The sequence below is a fragment of the Sus scrofa genome, chromosome 9 (genome assembly GCF_054392235.1).
Source record: "Sus scrofa isolate SSC_HxYL_T2T_F1_AM1 chromosome 9, Sscrofa_HxYL_maternal_Yorkshire_Landrace_v2.0, whole genome shotgun sequence".
Classification (NCBI taxonomy): Eukaryota; Metazoa; Chordata; class Mammalia; order Artiodactyla; family Suidae; genus Sus; species Sus scrofa.
In genome coordinates, this window is record NC_139391.1 from 57,007,906 (window position 1) to 57,026,612 (window position 18,707).

Sequence of the window (18,707 nt, forward strand, 5' to 3'; positions counted from 1 at the left end):
GCAGGAACACAGCAGCCTGCCCAGTGCTGTCAGTAATGGGGAAACCTCACGGCAGCACAAGAAGGCTGGGTTGGGAGCAGATACCAAGGGCCAGGAGGCTGGCCAGCTGCCCTGCCTCAGGGCTAGGGCAAAAGTGTGGATACACAGAGAGGTTCTCCTGGGGCAAACAGGGAATGGCTGGGCCCAAAAGCTCTCTGGCTTGATACACAGGCAACGGTTTATTTTTGCTTATTTGATCTTTCACCTTTCTTTGAACAATTATGCACAGCGATCTGGTGACTTTTGCTGACCCAGATATAAAACAGAAATCCTTTAAGAACACTTATGAAGAAATTATTCTCCATTGAAAGGAGTGCTGTTTGAATTCCTGTTGTTGTTGTTGTTTGTTTATTGGGAGTTTTTTGGCCACACTCAAGGCATGTGGTTCCTAGGCCAGGGATTAAACCCACACCACAGCAGTGACCTGAGCCACTGCAATGACAACATCAGATCCTTAACCCACTGAGCCATAATTATTTAATAGTAGATAACAATTGTAACTAATGTACACAATATAAAAACACCTTTACGTCAAGAAACAGAAAAGAAACCTTCCTTAAGTCATATTTAAGATTAGATTCCACTTGGTAGATGAAAAGAGTGATTTCACTCTATGGATACAGCAAAAAAATATGTTCATTAAATCATTAAATTATAAAAAGGGGAATGTAAGATTATGAGGAATCCAATTCTTTTTTTTTTTTTTTTTGTCTTTTTGTTGTTGTTGTTGTTGTTGCTATTTCTTGGGCCGCTCCCGCGGCATATGGAGGTTCCCAGGCTAGGGTCCAATCGGAGCTGTAGCCACCGGCCTACGCCAGAGCCACAGCAACGCGGGATCCGAGCCGCGTCTGCAACCTACACCACAGCTCACGGCAACGCCGGATCGTTAACCCACTGAGCAAGGGCAGGGACCGAACCCGCAACCTCATGGTTCCTAGTCGGATTCGTTAACCACTGCGCCACGACGGGAACTCCAGGAATCCAATTCTATGACATAGAATAACTGAATTTCAGAACTAGAAGAGAAATTCCAGGCACATGGTTTTCAATTATGTTCAGAATACTGGACCACAGTGTTCTTTAGCTATGCACCATGAACCATTAACAGATAAGATTTTTACATTACAAAACAGTATTAGCTAACATTTGTATAGCAGTTACTATGCACTAGACATGTTCTAAGTACTTTACATGTAATTCATTTACTCTTCACAAGAACCTAGGAAGTAGGTACATTATTATCTCTACTTTACAGGGGAGAGACTGGGCAAGAGAGGGGCTGAGTGACTTGCCCAGGGTAACAGAGCTGGTGAGAGCTAGTACCATCCACTCGTGTGCAATGACAAGTTGAGATGTTATACTTCAATGATTTCTAGAAAACATACTTTCAGAACTCAAAAGAAAAAAAAAACAAAACATACTGAATTTGGTTCTAAATGGTGAGCACGAACTGGAAGGGGAAGTCACAATGGGCAAATAACAGAATTATACAGATTTCAGCACAAATTCCTCTTTTCTTGCAAAAAAAGAGGAACCCCAAATAATCCTCCGCATAGTTTCTCTTTTTTTTTTTTTTTTTTAGCTATTTCTTGGGCCGCTCCTGCAGCATATGGAGGTTCCCAGGCTAGGGGTCCAATCGGAGCTGTAGCCACCGGCCTACGCCAGAGCCACAGCAACGCGGGATCCGAGCCGCGTCTGCAACCTACACCACAGCTCACGGCAACGCCGGATCGTTAACCCACTGAGCAAGGGCAGGGACCGAACCCGCAACCTCATGGTTCCTAGTCGGATTCGTTAACCACTGCGCCACGACGGGAAATCCAGTTTCTCAATTTTAGAAATTCACAACAAATTCTTACACATTGATGAAAAAATGGGAATGAGAAGTGAAAACTCTCAGCAACACCCTCCCCTTGCCCTGCAGGGTCCCCACGCCCTGGCAGACACTATTAATCCAAACTTCACCTCAGCCCTGGGGGAGGGCTAGAGGTCACAAAGGTCAAAATGACCAGAGAGAGAGTGATGACTTGCCCACAACCCTGGGTCTGGTCAGCCCAAGGTTCCTCCCTTTGCTGGAGCTCAGTCCCATCTAATGAAACCACTCTGAGCCCAGCTACAGGACTCCTGGAAACCTACAAGTGAGGGTAGAATAGCAGGACTAAAATATCATTTTGTATTCACTTCCACCAGGAACTAAAATGAGCACAATTTCAGTGAAGGGAAATATGCCTAAAAAACGAAGGTTTAGGAGTTCCTGTCGTGGCACAATGGTTAACGAAACTGACTAGGAACCATGAAGTTGCAGGTTCGATCCCTGGCCTTGCTCAGTGGGTTAAGGATCCGGCTTTGCCGTGAGCTGTGGTGTAGGTTGCAGACGTGGCTCGGATCCCGCGTTGCTGTGGCCGTGGGCTCCGACTGGACCCCTAGCCTGGGATCCTCCATATGCCACGGGAGCGGCCCTAGAAAATCCAAAAAAAAGGAAAGAAAGAAACAAAGGTTTATGAGAAAGTAAATAATCAGGGAACCAGGCTTTCATAAAGGCTTTCGACAAATTGAAAAAGTCATAATAAGAAACACTGACTAGGTTCCGAATAAAAAAGAAGTTTTCAATCAAGCAGGTATGGATTTGGAAGATTTCCGTAGAAGCAGAGAGGTCAAGAGTAAAGATAATGGACAAAAAAGTGATCACAGTGGGGCCCTCCAGGTATTCACATTTCCCATTTGCTATAAATGAAGCAAACAATGAAGGGTACAAGATCGCAGAAAAACCCCAGATAAAATTTTAGGCCACTGGAAAAAAATTTCCAGAAAAATCTTCAGAAACTGGATAATGAGCAGACAATGGCAAATGAATGTCAGGGAAAGCAGTACTTTTTAATATCACGAGGCTGTTACAATCTGAAAACCACTGTAGGACATGTCCTAAAGAAATGTTCCTAAGTTGTTTCTGGCCAACAACAAGGACAATCTTATGTAACCAGAAGAGAGTTGAACTAAGGTAAAAAAAAAAAAAAAAAAAAGAGAGAGAAAAGAAAAAGATTAGAAAACATAAGATGACAAAAGCAAGCAAGGAATAAGATCTCTCAAGTAGGTCTGAAACGGTCACTGCGGCCATCCTTTCTTCTCCATTTCTGCGTCCCTTTGCCTTCCACTTCCCCCACAGAAATCTTCACTTTAGGCCTTGATTCCTCCTACTTTTCTTGTGCATAAAAAGGGCTTCAAAGACTATCAACTAGGGGCTCTCTTCCTTGAACAAAGGCTACTTTTTCCAGTCAGGTCTGTAGCACTCCTTTCTTCATACCTCAAAAGGGGCATGCAAGCAAATCTTTCTCTGTGTCAACCCAAGAAATGTGGGCTGTATTTTCCAAGATCATATAAGAACCATTCATGCACCAAAAAACAAAGACCGATCCTCCCATCCCATTTGATAGTTTGTTAGCAATGCATTAGAAGCCCACCAAGTCATTCAAAAGAACTCTTACTCAAAGAAAAAGAAAACCCAGGCTAAGGACATGTCGGAGGTCTTAGCCTGACAATTCTACACTAATATCCTTGAGAGTTCAAAAGGAACCAGCACTCAGTGCGAGTTCTAAAGAATGATAAACTTTGATGTTTGCCTTTTCCTTTTTTACAAAGAAGAGCTGGTTGGCTGGTAAAACGTGAAGGCAATTTCAAAGAGAAGTCTATCAGAAGTCCTCCATTCTGCTCTCACCAGATTTCAGGTGGAAGCCTCAAACAGTGTGTATCACAGACCTACAGAAAAGCACACAATTCATTAGTGTTCGACTTGAGGGATGTTCACAAAGTAAATGCGGGTGGATCAAGGAACAGAATGAAACCAGGGCCTTAAAGCCTCACATGCCCTAGGAGCTTAGCTTTGCAGGACTGGCAACAGAGATGTCAAGGTGTTTCCTAGGGAGCCTAGGGAAGCTTGGTGGGCCCTGAATTCCAATTTTTTCTTTCCAACAAAATGAAACTACCAAAATCCCACTCTGCTACTCAGCAGTTTTTGACTTGACTTGTGGGCCCCCCGAGCAAAAAAAAAAAAAAAAAAAAGAAATGAAATGAAATGCTGATATACACTACAATAAAAATAAACCTTGAAAACTTTGCTAAGTGAAAGAAGTTAATCACAAAGGACCACATATTGAATGATTCCATTTATATGAAATTTGCAGAAAAGACAAGTCAAAAGAGGTAGAAAGTGGATAAGTGGTTGCCCGGTGATTGGGATGAAATGAGGAATTAAGGGGTGATGACTAAGAGGTATGGAGTTTCTTTTAGGGTTGTGAAAATATTTTAAAATTGAACGTGGTGATAGTTTTATAACTGTGAATATACTAAAGTCACAGAATTGTTTACTTTAAATGAGTGAATTGCCAGCAATCCCACTCCTGGGCATCTATCCAGAGAAAACCATGACTCGCAAAGACACATGTACTCTAACGTTCATTGCAGCACTATTTTCAATAGCCAAGACATGGAAACAACCTGAATGTCCATCGACAGAGGAGTGGATCCAGAAGATGTGGTACATATACACAATGGAATACTACTCAGCCATTAAAAGGAACAAAATACCGCACTTTTAGCAACATGGATGGTCCTAGAAATTATCATGCTAAGTGAAATCAGCCATACAATGAGACACCAACATCAAATGCTTTCATTGACACGTGGAATCTGAAAAAAGAACAGAATGAACTTCTTTGCAGAACAGATACTGACTCACAGACTTTGAAAAACTTATGGTCTCCAAAGGAGACAGTTTGCAGGGTGGAGGATGCGCTGAGGTTGTGGGTAGGAAATCCTATAAAACTGGATTGTGATGATCATTATACAACCATAAATGTAACAAATTCAGTGAGTAATAAAAAAAGAAAGAAAAAAATAAATGAGTGAGGAGTTCCTATTGTGGCGCAGTGGTTAACGAATCCGACTAGAAACCATGGGGTTGCGGGTTCGATCCCTGGCCTTGCTCAGTGGGTTGGGGATCCAGCGTTGCTGTGAGCTGTGGTGTAGGTTGCAGATGCGGCTCGGATCCCACGTTGCTGTGGCTCTGGCGTAGGCCGGTGGCTACAGCTGCAACTGAACCCCTGGCCTGGGAAACTCCATGTGCTGCGGGAGTGGCCCAAGAAATGGCAAAAAGACGAAAACAAAAACAAAAATAAATGAGTGAATTGCATGGTATGTGAATTATACCTCAAAAAAAGATGGGCATTTAAATCAAAGCAAACCTTCTAGGAAGAAATTTGGCAATAAACATCAAAAACCTTTATATAGATACAGAGAGAGAGAAAGAGAATACTATTACTACTAGAATAAATATAAAAGCATTTCTGATGAAAACAGCTTGAAAATGTTCCAGAGGCAAGAGAAACTGAGGACATGCTCAAGGACTAGTAACTATAAGACAGGAAAGCCTCAAACAATAGGATGGGCCTATGAAAGACTTCAAGCTGAAGAATTACAATTCCCAAAGTCTATGAACTGGTTTTATCAGCTTCTCTGAAGGATCTAGACAAAAAGATTCCAGAGTCTCATCCCTGAAATGCTGGATTCTATCAATTGCAAAGGCAGAGGATGAGCTGGACTCTCTCTTTCTAAACTTCTCCAGATGATGCTGCAGTCAGCCAGATCTGGCCAACTCTTGCACAAGAAGGCAAGAAAAATATTTTATCATGGCAATAACACTTTTTGGAAAATCATCCTAGAAATATATGAGAGACTGATTATAATGAGGCCAAGAACTGCTTAATGAAGCACTGGGCAAAGACTGGAGCTCTGAATTCTTACTCCAACTTCATGATGTTAATAAATATGCATATGCAGACTTCCTGTGCTCAAAGTCACCTTTAAAAAAAGAGACTTTTATTACTACACAAAAACTTAGAATCCTTATGCCTTTCTTCAAAACATACAACTTACCAGCTTCTCTAGTATGTTTGCTGTACGAAGGTCTTAGAATTCTGAAAAGGCGGGGAGGTTATTAATTTAGGTGGTCGTCCTTGCTACAAGGTTACTGTCATGCACATCTGATGGCCTAGCTTCCCTTCACCATATGATAACAAGCAAATCTGTTCCAAACACTTACCGGGAATATTTGAAATAAGCTTTGTATGCAAATACGGATTTATGACGAACATCTGAAGATTGAAAGATGGATACAAACGACTCATCAAGTGATACTCAGCATCCATGTTTTCCGACTATGGATAATGGATGACACAGCTCTGAGCACAATCCCTGTAGCTCCCTCTTTCAACAGTAGCATTTGTTCACAGAACTGGCAAGAGTACAAATACAGTCTGTGGCTGGGCACACACCCTGTAAAGCTATCTGGCCCACATATCACAAGTGCTTTTGTTGAGTTAACCATTGCAGGAACTAAATAGGAGACCTGCAGGTAAGTCTTCTGGGGCCCTGAAAGCCTTTTTTATAGATGGTTCTCAGTGGTAACTATGACTCAACAATCATAAATCCAGGTTAGGATAAAATACTAGATAATGTTAAGAGGTATAATCTCAAGTATAAAGCTGTTTCCTCAATAATTTCAAGAGCTTTAAAATGTTTTAACTGGGAAAAAAGAATACTAAATTTGCCTAGAGGAAATTACTCTAGATCACAATTTTCATAATTCAACACGATATAGGAGTTCCCATCATGGCTCAGCAGAAATGAATCTGACTAGCATCTATGAGGACACAGGTTCGATCCCTGGCCTCGATCAGTGGGTTAAGGATCCAGCGTTGCTGTGAGCTGTGGTGTAGGCCAATGGCTACAGCTCCGATTCGAACCCTAGCCTGGGAACCTCCATATGCTGCAAGGGCAGCCCTAAAAAGAAAAAACAAACACTATATAAACAGTGTAACTACCTGTTCACTCTACCTCAATTCCTGAGAAAAGCACAGACTTCTGCTCAACTATACTGAACCAGGGCATGGCTCCAGGACTAAGAAGCAAAGTGATACTGATTTGAAGTAACTGCCTTTATGTTCAATTCAGTCTCTCAACCTCAGTCCCTTGTTTGCAGCGTTAAATATGAAACATGGAATGGTAAAATAAGCAATCAATTAACAAGATGGTGAGCCCAGACAGACCACATAGTGAGGCAGTTATCTCCTTCAAAAAAAAACTCTATATTAATGGTGTCTAATTAATATTTATAATCTAATTTCACCTCCTCCATCTTTTTTTTTGGGGGGGGGTTGTTTTTTTGGTTTTTGGGGTTTTTTTAGGTCCGTGCTGGCGGCATAGTGTGGTTTCCAGGCTAGGGGGCAAATCAGAGTTGTATCTGCCAGCCTACACCACAGCACAGCAAAGGATCTGAGCTGCATCTGCGACCTACAGCACAGCTCATGGGCAACACCAGATCCTTAACCCACTGAGCAAGGCCAGGGATAGAACCCACATCCTCACGGACAGTAGTCGGGTTTGTTACCACTGAGCCACAACAGGAACTCCTCACCTCCTCCATCTTAATAAAACTTCTATAAGGCCAGCATCTACTGGTCTGGTATAAAAGCCAGGGTATTTCTTAAAGTGTTTTCTCAGTACAGAGTAGTAGGAAAATACTGGATGTGAAGGCAAAGAAGTTCTTTGACAACTGGAATAATAACACCTGATTTACCTAACTTATGGACTCACTGTTAAGAGAGTGGGATGTTTGTTGCAGTATACTCCGATAAGTGTATTCCAAATGCTACGTATGAGTTCATGAAGATATCAATCTTCCAAGTAAAAGGCAATACATTTTCATTATTAAACAATTAACTGGGGGATAAATATGTCTTAACGGTAGGCAAGGGCCCTCTCAACTGATGCATTTCACTAGGTAACATGCATATTTGAATGTAAAATGAATAGAATTTTAAGACTATGTGATTAGCAATTTCTTCCATCAACAGAGATCCCATTCCTATTTAGAAATCTCAGCTATATCTACTCTTTGCAAATACTTACTGGACCACTTCATTCAGATATAGGCTACACATGTTAAATGAGACCACAACATTAGAATCCTCTAATAAATGGAGTTCTTTTTTTAAAAAAATCAGCATAGGAGTTCCCGTCGTGGCGCAGTGGTTAACGAATCCGACTGGGAACCATGAGGTTGCGGGTTCGATCCCTGGCCTTGCTCAGTGGGTTAACGAACTGGCGTTGCCATGAGCTGTGGTGTAGGCCACAGACGCTGCTCGGATCTGGCGTTGCTGTGGCTCTGATGTAGGCAGGTGGCTACGGCCCTGATTCGACCCCTAGCCTGGGAACCTCCATATGCCGCGGGAGTATCTCAAGAACAGGCAAAAAGACAAAAATAAAAATAAATAAATAAAATAAAATAAAAATAAAAAATCAGCATAATCGTAGTATATCTGATTGAAAACACTTACTGCAGACATTCAGTGTTACTTAATTAAACAACTAGTGGCATAGTAATCATTATGGCTATTGCCATTTACTGAACACCTATCATATACCAGGCATTATGAGATGTCCTTCAAAAACTGTTACTTGTCCAAGGTCACACTGCTAATAAGCAGGATTTGAACCCAGATCCCTTCTACTACAGAGTTTAGATATCTTTTCCCTTCCCTGCTGCACAGCTTTCCTCCCAGGCAAAGCTGCCAGAACCAGAGCATGGCTCCGCCCTCAGCCTCCTCATTCTCCCACCAGATGATGCAATCACCAGGTGAGGCTTGATCTCAAAGGCACCAGGGGAGGTTGTAATTTACCAAACCCACAAACAGATTTAATTGAGCAAATTAGTCAATAGCCAGAGAGTTAACTACAAAGTTACAGTGAAGGGTACCCACTACAAAAACTCAAATAATAAATTTTTAAAACGCAACAATATAGGAGTTCCCTTCATGATTCAGTGGTTAACAAACCTAAGATCCATGAGAATGCGGGTTCAATCCCTGGCCTTGCACAGTGGGTTAAGGATCTGGCGTTGCCAGCTGTGGTGTAGGTCACAGACAAGGCTCGGATCCCACATTGCTGTGGCTTTGGCATAGGCTGGCAGCTGCAGGCTCTGATTGGATCCTTAGCCTGGGAACCTCCATATGCCATGGGTGTGGCCCTAAATAGCAAAAACAAAACAAAACAACAACATATATTAAATGCCTATTCTATGCCCAGAACTGTTTTAGGAAATGAAGAATAGACTAGATGGAAGATTTTATTAAAATATTCAGCAGAGTTGGTACAACCACTATGGAAAACAATATGAAGTTTCCTCAGAAAACTAAATACAAGCAATCCCACTCTTGGGCACATATCCAGACAAAACTTTCCTTAAAAGAAGATACATGCACCCATATATTCATTGCAGCACTATTCACAATAGCCAAGACACAACCTAAATGTCCATTGACAGATGAATGGATTAAGAAGATGTGGTATATAGGCACAATGGAATACTACTCAGCCATAAAAAAGAACAAAATAATGTCATTTGCAGCAAAATGGGTGGAATTAGAGACTCTCATACTAGATGAAGTCAGAAAGACAAATACCATATAATATCACTTATATCTGGAATCTAATATATGGCACAAATAAACCTTTCCACAGAAAAGAAACTCATGGACTTAGAAAACAAACTTGTGGTTGCCAAAGGGGAGGGAAAGGGAGGGGGACAGACTGGGAATCTGTGGTTAATAGATGAAAACTATTGCCTTTGGAATGGATAAGCAATGAGATCCTGCTATATAGCACTGGGAACTATATCTAGTCATTTACAATGGAGCATGATGGAGGATAATGTGAGAAAAAGAATGTATATATGTATGTGTGACTGGGTCACTTTGCTGTACAGTAGAAAACTGATGGAACACTGTAAACCAGCTATAATGGAAATATTAAAAATCATTAAAACAATTTTTTTAAATATTCAGCAAAGGAGTTCTTTTGTGGCATAGCAGGTGAGGCATCTGGTATTGTCACTGTGGCACAGGTTTGATCCCTGGCCTCGGAACTTCCACATGCCACTGGCATGGCCAAAAAAAAAAAAGCCACCAGTATATAGAATGTAGCAGCCCACAGATATTAAACAAATCAACTCATATCAGGAAACTTAATTAGTCCAAATATTTGTCCTGGTTCTCTCATGTGTATGCACTTCTCTCACAGTGGAACTGCTAGGCTTTGGACTTTCTAGGTAATGCCAAACTATTTTTCTAAGTAGTCACACCAATTTGTACTCCTATCAGCCAAGTATGATTATTCTATTGCTCAACAGCTTTAAGACTTGGTACTGCCAACTTTTAATTTAGCTACACATTTACCAACTTTTAGAGTACAGTAACATGGCAATGTGGTTGTAATTTGCATTTCCTTGATTATTAACAAAGCTGAACACATGTGTTTATTAGACACTTGGATTTCTCCTTTTCAGAAGTGCCTGTTCAAGACTTATGCCCACTATTCTGTTAGCACAGGTAACATCTTACATAAAAAAAAAAAACCTTCTCTAGACTGAGGTAATGAACATATCCTCCTATGTCGACTTATAAAAGTTGTATTGTTTTGCCTTTTATCTGCCATGCCTCTTGGTTCATAAACCAAATGTCCAAATGTGTGTGAGATGGTTTCTAGTGGTGGTGTTTGATTGATTACTCTATCCTGGTGCCAATAGCATAGTCATAATTATTGAGCTCTTCTTGATCCCTCGTAGAGAACTTTTTCCAACGTTGTTTTCAAGAGTGTCTTGCCTTTTCTCAGGCCTTGGCAAAAATTTTATCAGTCTATTCAGTTTTTTTTTTTTAATTTGCTGGGATTACATTAAATCCATAAGTCTGTTTCTAAAGAATTGCTGCCTTACAATATTAAATCATCTAATCGCCAAAGTAGCATCTCTTCATTCATTCAGAGTTTATTTAAAGTCACTCAGAAAAGTTTCAGAATTTTTTCTGAAAGGTTATATACATATTTTGTTAGGCTTAAAATATAACTCCTACAGTTTATAAATATTGAAAAACCATGAATCTGAAAAAAAGATGTTTTTTTAAATGATATGTATAAAAAGATAATTTTTGAAGAGATACCTAAGGTTTGGGAAAAGTACATATAAATATGAACATCAATTTTCTTAAACTTTTAAGTGAAACAAAGTTCATCAAAGTACTGCCCCATAATTTCGTTTTAATTCTAGAAGTACTGTTTTGCGGTTATATCTCACCTCAGGGGGTTTAACGTACTTGAGAAAACTTGTGCATTACATAAACAAGCGTCCGAAACATCAGTTGGTCACAGGACCTCATATTTATCAAATTATGACGTACTTGAAATCCAGAATAATTTTAATTCATCAACTTCAAAGAGAGATGATGAATAAATGATGAATAAAAAGCTAAACTCATAAATATACACAGCCACTGCCTGGAACTGAGGACTTAGCCACCTTGCTCCCACCACTCTTCAAAAATCCTTCTGCCTCTTTCTCATTTGTAAAGTAGTTATAATATTGTTCAATCATCATCACACACTATAGATTAAATGCAAACAGGTACCTTAGAAAAGACACTTAAGGGAGTTCCTTTCATGGCTCTCTGGTAACGAACCCTGTAGGTTGCAGACTTGGCTGAGATCCTGAGTTGCTATGGCTGTGGTGTAGGCCGGCAGCTGTAGCTCTAATTCGACCCCTAGCCTGGGAACTTCCATATGCCGCATCTGCGGCCCTTTAAAAAAAAAAAAAAAAAAAAAAAAGGCAGTCAAACACAAAGCCATAATTAGTCAAAGGATCATAGCCATTCCTCTATCAAAATAACATTATAATAGGTTGCTTACAATCATGGTTTGTGGCAAGACTGAAAATAACCCCCAACAGATTGGCCTTAAAATCTTCAAGCAATGCCAACAAACTAGTAGAATTTGCAATACAAAAATAAGAATATTGAAGTAAAGGAAGGAAAATTCCGGAACTCACTTTGAATGTCTTAAATTGTATTATTTTCCTTTATCCCGCCAAACATTAGGAATCCACTAAGTAAAAGGCATTTTTGTACTGCAACCTACAGGAGGGGATTAAAAATATTCCAAGCTTCTGGGAATTTATGTTTAGGAAGCAAGAAATAAGTACAAATAGTTGCTACCTAATACTAATTAAGCACTCAAATTTTTTTAAGCACTAGAAAAATATCCTTAGGACATGCAGAGACTAGAGGGATCACTTTCAAGTAAGACGGGTCTGTCCACAGGCTCAGTGAGGTGTGCTTTTACCTTGCTCCAGCATGATCTGACACCTGTTTATTGTATGGCCTGTGAGCTAAGAATGGTTTTACATTTTTAAGTGGTTGAAAAGACTCAAAAGAAGAATATTCGTGAAATTATATTACTTCAAATTTCAAGGTCCATAAATACAGTTTAATTAGAACACAGCCAAGCATTCACACCAGGGGCAGAGACTAGTTGCAACAGGGGCCACCTGACCCATGAAGCTGCAAATATTTACTATCTGCTTCTCTACCGACCACCGCTGTAGAAGAATGGATGGAATTTTGGTGGGCAGAAGTGGGGGAGAAAAGAACAAACATTCCATTTGAGAAATGAAGGTGTGAAAACATGAAGGAAAACCCCGGATCTTGTAAGGACAGTGGGAAGACCGGTTTGGCTGAAGCAGAAGGTCCAAAATCAGCGAACAGTTATTGAGTCACTGACCACTCTTTGCTTTGCTACTGAGCCATTTACACTCCCTGGTGATAACAAGCATTTTCACACTGAGTCTTTGAGGTCAATACTATTATTATCCTCATTAACAACTAAGAAACTGGCTTAATAATTTGATATCGAAACTAAGGCGTGCAGAGGTTAAGTCATGAACCTGAGACCACAGCCAGTTCTTGAGCCATGAACCTAGGTTCCTTTGCCTCCAAGGCCCATGCTGTTCAGTGCAACATGGTATCTAACCCCCATTTAGGGTAGTAAAGGAAACACATCAGCAATGTTAAGTGAGGGCAAAAGGGTCAATGTTTCCAAATATAAGTATAAAAAGGATATGATTTTATCTATGGGTTAAGTTTCTTTAACTTTTTTTTTCTTTTTAGGGCCGCACCTGCGGCATATGGAGGTTCCCAGACTAGGGGCTGAATTAGAGTTACAGCTGCCAGCCTAAGCCACAGCAACAACACCAGATCAGAGTCTGTGTCTACATATACCACAGCTCACAGCAATACCAGATCCTTAACCCACTGAGTGAGGCCAAGGATCTAACCTGCATCCTCATGGATACTGCTCAGATTCATCTTTGCTGAGGCACAACAGTAACTCCCTGGTTCTTTATGTATAAAAAGATAGTTGTCTCATGAGCTAGGCCAGTGTTTCACATCTTGAAGCAATCTATTGTGGCCTTTTCTTTAATCACACGAGAAAAAAATTCTGAGCTTGATTTTCTCAATTTCAAGCATCTCCCAAAAATATTTCTTAAATCTTTGAAAAATACCACATTATAAAAATCAATGAGGCACAGCAGGTTGAGGATCTAGCATTGTCACCACTATGGCTCAGGTCACAGCTGTGACTCAGGTTCAGTCCCTGGTCTGGAAATTTCTGTATGGCATAAGTACAGCCAAAAATAAAAATTAAAATTAAAAAAATGAAATCAATGAGCAGGTAGCAGATCAAGTTGGGAAAATCTTGGCTGGTTATGCTTAGCTCAACTTTTAATGGATTATGTGCTTAAGAGATGTCATTTCATTAAAGTTCAAAAGATTAACTGAATATATTAACTGAGTAACAGTTAACTCAACTACCTGGAACTGGTTTTAAAATTAAGGTATTCTTGGAGTTCCCATAGTGGCTCAGCAGTAACAAACCTGACTAGAATCCATGAGGACTCAGGTTTGATCCCTGGCCCTGCTCAGTAGGTTAAGGATCCTGTGTTGCCCTGGCTGTGGTGTAGGCTGGCAGCTACAGCTCCGATTCAACCTCTAGCCTGGGAACTTCCATACGCCTCAGGTGTGGCCCCAAAAGACAAAAAATAAAAATAAAAAATAAAAATTACGAGTTCCCGTCATGGCGCAGAGGAAACGAATTCGACTAGGAACCATGAGGTTGCTCGTTCAATCCCTGGCCTGGCTCAGTGGGCTAAGGATCCGGTGTTGCCGTAGCTGTGGTGTAGGCCAGCGGCTACAGCTCCGATTAGACCCCTAGCCTGGGAACCTCCACATGCCTCGGGTATAGCCCTAAAAAGACAAAATAAATGAATAAATAAATAATAAAAATTAAGGAATTCTTCAAAAGAATAATAATGCTTCTGTGAGAGCTATAAGTACTAAAAAAAATCAGACATATCTACATATAAACAGCAGCTATTGGTTGAAACTATAGGAACAAAAAGACAATACATGGTATTATATTGACTCACTGCCACCTGGGAACACACCACCCCATGGGATTGTCTAAGGCAGCACTATTCAATGGATGTTATCAAGCAAGCCACCCATGCAAGCCATATACATAATTTAAAATCTTCTAGCAGCCAATTTTTTTCCTAAGTAGAAATAGACAAAATTAATTGCAATAATGTATTTTATTTAAACTGGTATATGCAACATATTATCATGTCAACATGTAATCAATATTTTATAAACTGAAATATTTCAGGTTTTTTTCAAAATAAATCTCAAAAATCTGGCAGGCATTTCACACTCACAGTACTGGACATATTTCAAGCGCTCCACAAACACATGTAGCTACTTGTAACAATAACTGGCCTGCAAAGATCTGAAGGAGAGCAGCAAAGAGGCTCTGGTTGCAACCAGAGCACAAACCATGAGATTGAAGGAAAAATCATGAGTGAAGGACATAGGTTAAAATAAAAAAAAAGGCAAGCCTTTAGCTCCAAAGTTCTGAAGCTGAAATAAATGAGTTCAACTAAAAAATGGATATAACAAACAGTAACAGACTATTTTAGCAGCTAGTAACCTTTTAGCAATGTATATGTTTGAGGTTCTTGAAAGCACTGCAGAGTATAGATTTTTAAATTTTATTATGAGTGTTTTTACCACATTTTAGCTAGTCTTGCTAGAATTGGGACTAGGGATTATCTAAGTCTCCCTCCTCCCTGTTTCTCAACCCCAATTCTTTAAAATATTTCAGTTACCCATTTGCTAATATATTAAAGCAACTATGATAAATTTAAACAGTAACCAATAAATTCTGCTTGTGAAAAACCACAGGAATGGTTGGACAGGGTGTGTCTATATTCTCTGGGACTGAGGCAGGTGGGGGAAGACTGTGTATTTTAGTGGTAATAGGTCAAAGTACATCAGCATTCTACTTGAAAACAAACTCTGGTGAAACAGTTCCAACATTGTAACGACAGGGTGTTTACCAGTTTATCATTTGTACCAAATGAAATTATGCAGTTACCATGTGTTCAGAGTGCTTAACATGCAGAATTATTAAGGAAGCCAAAATTACTGCTCGGTATTTCTCAACTCTTGGAATAATTCTATTTGTCACTCGGAAACCTCTCCCACTAGGTTACCTATGATAAACTTAAACAGTCATCAATAAATTCTGCTTGTAAAAAACAGAATGAATCAAATATTGTAGTTCCTAGTTCAGAGGATTTCATGATGCCCCTTCAAGTAATGGGGAAAACAAGTGAAAATGGCAAATCATCAGTGGTGTCATTAGGTACATATTTACATTAAAACAAAAACAGAAACAATCCTAAATATGGAAACCATATATCAAGATACCAAGTTTCTAAAAATGTTTTCTACACACACACAAGAAAAGATTTGAAGCACACCAAAATATCAGTAAAGACCATCTCTGATAATTGTACTTCAGCTAATTTTTACTTTTTATACTGTTTCTATATTTTCTACAATGATCATGTATTACTGTTAAAATTAGAAGGAAAAAAAAAATTTAGACAAGTGGAAATTGAGGCAGTGCCAACCAATTCAGGACTGCACTGGAATGATATATCATCTCTTATGCCACCATAATCTCTTGGTAAAAAACACTGAGGGCCCTTGAAGACTTGAACTTTGCCTCACCTGATACACACTCGATTACATTCACATGTACAATACACGGGGCACCTGGTGGAGCACATTGCAAAACATCAGAAAATTAAAAATAGCTTATTTAGAAAAACAGCCAGCAGTTTTAACATCCTCCCAAAACAAATAAGAGGAGAGCCAAGAGCCAGGGCTCAAGGAATAAACGAATAGAGATACAGGGTGGGAAAAAAGTTTCGGTTCAAAATTTTTAAATGTGCATATTTAATACTAATTCAATCACTTTAAAACGGTTTATATTATGTCAATTTCACTTCACTTTAGAAAGTAAACCCAGGCAGTTTCCACGGTAGCTCAGCGGTAAGGAACCACACTAGGATCCACGAGAAGGCGAGTTCAATCCCTGATCTCGCTCAGTGGGTTAAGGATCCGGCGTTGCTGTGAGCTGTGGCGAAGGTCGCAGACACGACTAGGATCTGGCAATGCTGTGGCGTATAGGCTGGCAGCTGCAGCTCCAATTAGACCCCTGCCTGAGAACTTCCATATGCAGCAGGTGCGGCCCTATAAAGAAAGAAGGAAAAAAAAAAAAAAAAAGCCCAGAAGTTACTTTGTAAACGTATCAGGTTGAATCAACATTGCTTTAAGCAGAGCTTGCCTCGATCTTTTTTAATTTAGTTTTTTTCAATTTAGAACATCATATAAGTACAGTTCCTCAACACAGAAGCGCTTGCGGTGCTGGGGGTGGAGTGGGCAGTGTACCAAAAACACACACAGTACACCTTCCTGCCTTCAAAGAGCTTACAGCAAAAGGTGGAGAAACAAAGGAATGCGTCAGAAAAAGAGGCCGCAAACCCTCACGAGTGATTTGTTTTTTATGAAGTGCTTCTGAGTTTAAAGAACTTTGGGGGACGACCAGCCGGGCAAGATTTGAATAGGCTTCGAATGGCACATGGCCCAGCTGGGTGCGAACCCTCTCAAGCTTGATCCTCGACTTCAGACCTAGAAGGAGCCAGCCTTGTGCTTAAACGTACACAAACATTGACTGAAAATTGATCGGAACCCAACCAACCCGCCAAACAAGGCTAAGCACGAACGCACACAAAATTCGACAAATCTGCGTTCACTTGACTTAGCAGAGCACCCGAGATGTGGCCACAGGCTAAAAAGTGCTTAAGCAAAGCTGACGATAGGCTGGCAACTCAGTACCGCCAACCCGCTTCCCAAAGGCCTGTGGCTCAAGCCTCCGCACCCGTCCCCGCCGCCCCAGAGCAGAGGTGGACCTCGGCCTGCGCCCTGCCCACCGCGAACACTGTCCACCAAGAATGCCCCAAACGGGCCATCCCTCGCCGGGTCCCGGGACGCCAACTTGTGCATAAGGAACTAGGAGCCAACAATCAATGGCAAGACGGTGGCGCGGCCTCCCGAGACAAAGCAGGGAACCCAGACCACTGAGCCCGCCGGCCCCTAGTCCAACGCCGCGCCGCCGCCCCCGCGCCCGCCAGCTGAGACCGCCTGCTGCACCCCGAGCGCCCGCCGCACCCCAAGCGCCCGCCCAACCGCCGCCGCAGAAGCGTGCAGGGCGCCCAACCGCCGTCCCGGCCCAACCAACGCGGGCAGGGGAGGAGAGGTGCGCGCGGCCGGCGGAGCGTGCGAGCCGCTCGGGGGTCGCAGGGGGGAGGCTGCGCGCGGGGAAGGCAGGGCGAAGAGGCGCCGGAGCCATGGCTGAACACAGCGCCAGGAGGGGCTCGGGTAGGGGATTTTGCCCCTTTCCCCTTGGAAGGTGCAGATGGTTTGACCCCCCACCCCGAGTGAGGTGCCTTGTCCCAGCCCCGGCTGGACTGTACCATCGGGCGGTGCCGCCGGGATTTCTCCCCCCCACCACCATCACCAAGCTCCCCCCCCCACCCGGGTCCGCGGTCGGCTGGCCCCGGCCGGGCTCTGAGACGCGGAAAGAGCTTGGCGCCATTTTGGGTGGGACTAAGCAAAGACGAAACACCCTCCCAGTCGATGGGGTACTCTGGACGCTGGCTTATCCGGTTCCCTTAATCCTTTAGGTACTTACACGACGTTGGGTGAGGGGAGCTGGTAGATCAGCGGGTCCCCGATCCTCTCTCCCTAGGGGTGATGGAAATCAAACCCCCCCGCCACCTCCAGGTGGTTCTTCCCGCCGCAGAGTGGGAGCAGCATAAAAGGCGGGGCGTCATTAGCATAATCTGCCTGGCAACCTGATCTCGGCGTTATATGATTGGTTGAACTCTGTAAACTCCTTGCCCTGCCGAAAGACGAGTAACGCTGGGGCGAACTGACAGGCCCAGATTTAAGACTCATGACGAAGATCCTGAGACGCTTATTCAGTCGGTGGAGAAGCCAAAAGGAGATTCACACAATGGCCCAATGGCTGAAGGCCTCTTTATTTCGTGCTCTGCTGTTCGTTTAAAATCCAATCAAAGAGCGGGTTTCGGGCAGCGTTCGCCTGCGTTTGTGCTCTAAGCCAATCAGAAGAGCCGACTCTTCGGATTCAGGGTCAAGACAGCTCACCGGGACCCGCCGTGGCCCAGGTGGGAGAGTTCCAGCCTCTGTTCTTCGGGTGGCAGCTCGCCAGCCTCAGTGCCCCAAGTGGGAGGAGGGACTGCAAGTCTGTCGGGTGTCAAGCCTTCCCCGCACGCACCCGAGAGCCCTAGCCCTGAGAGCTGC

The 18,707-nt window shown here is 42.1% G+C and overlaps 1 protein-coding gene across 2 annotated transcripts in view; it reads right to left on the reverse strand.

Annotated features, from left to right (window-relative positions):
• The window catches only part of PRDM10 (PR/SET domain 10), a 92,184-nt gene extending 74,007 nt beyond the window's left edge, over positions 1 to 18,177 (reverse strand). For both annotated transcript variants that reach the window (XR_014815567.1, XM_013979568.3), the window contains exon 1: positions 18,076 to 18,177. The gene's annotated coding sequence lies outside the window, so the exon portion shown is untranslated. The remainder of the gene's footprint in view (positions 1 to 18,075) is intronic.
• Between the last annotated feature and the right edge of the window lie 530 nt (positions 18,178 to 18,707).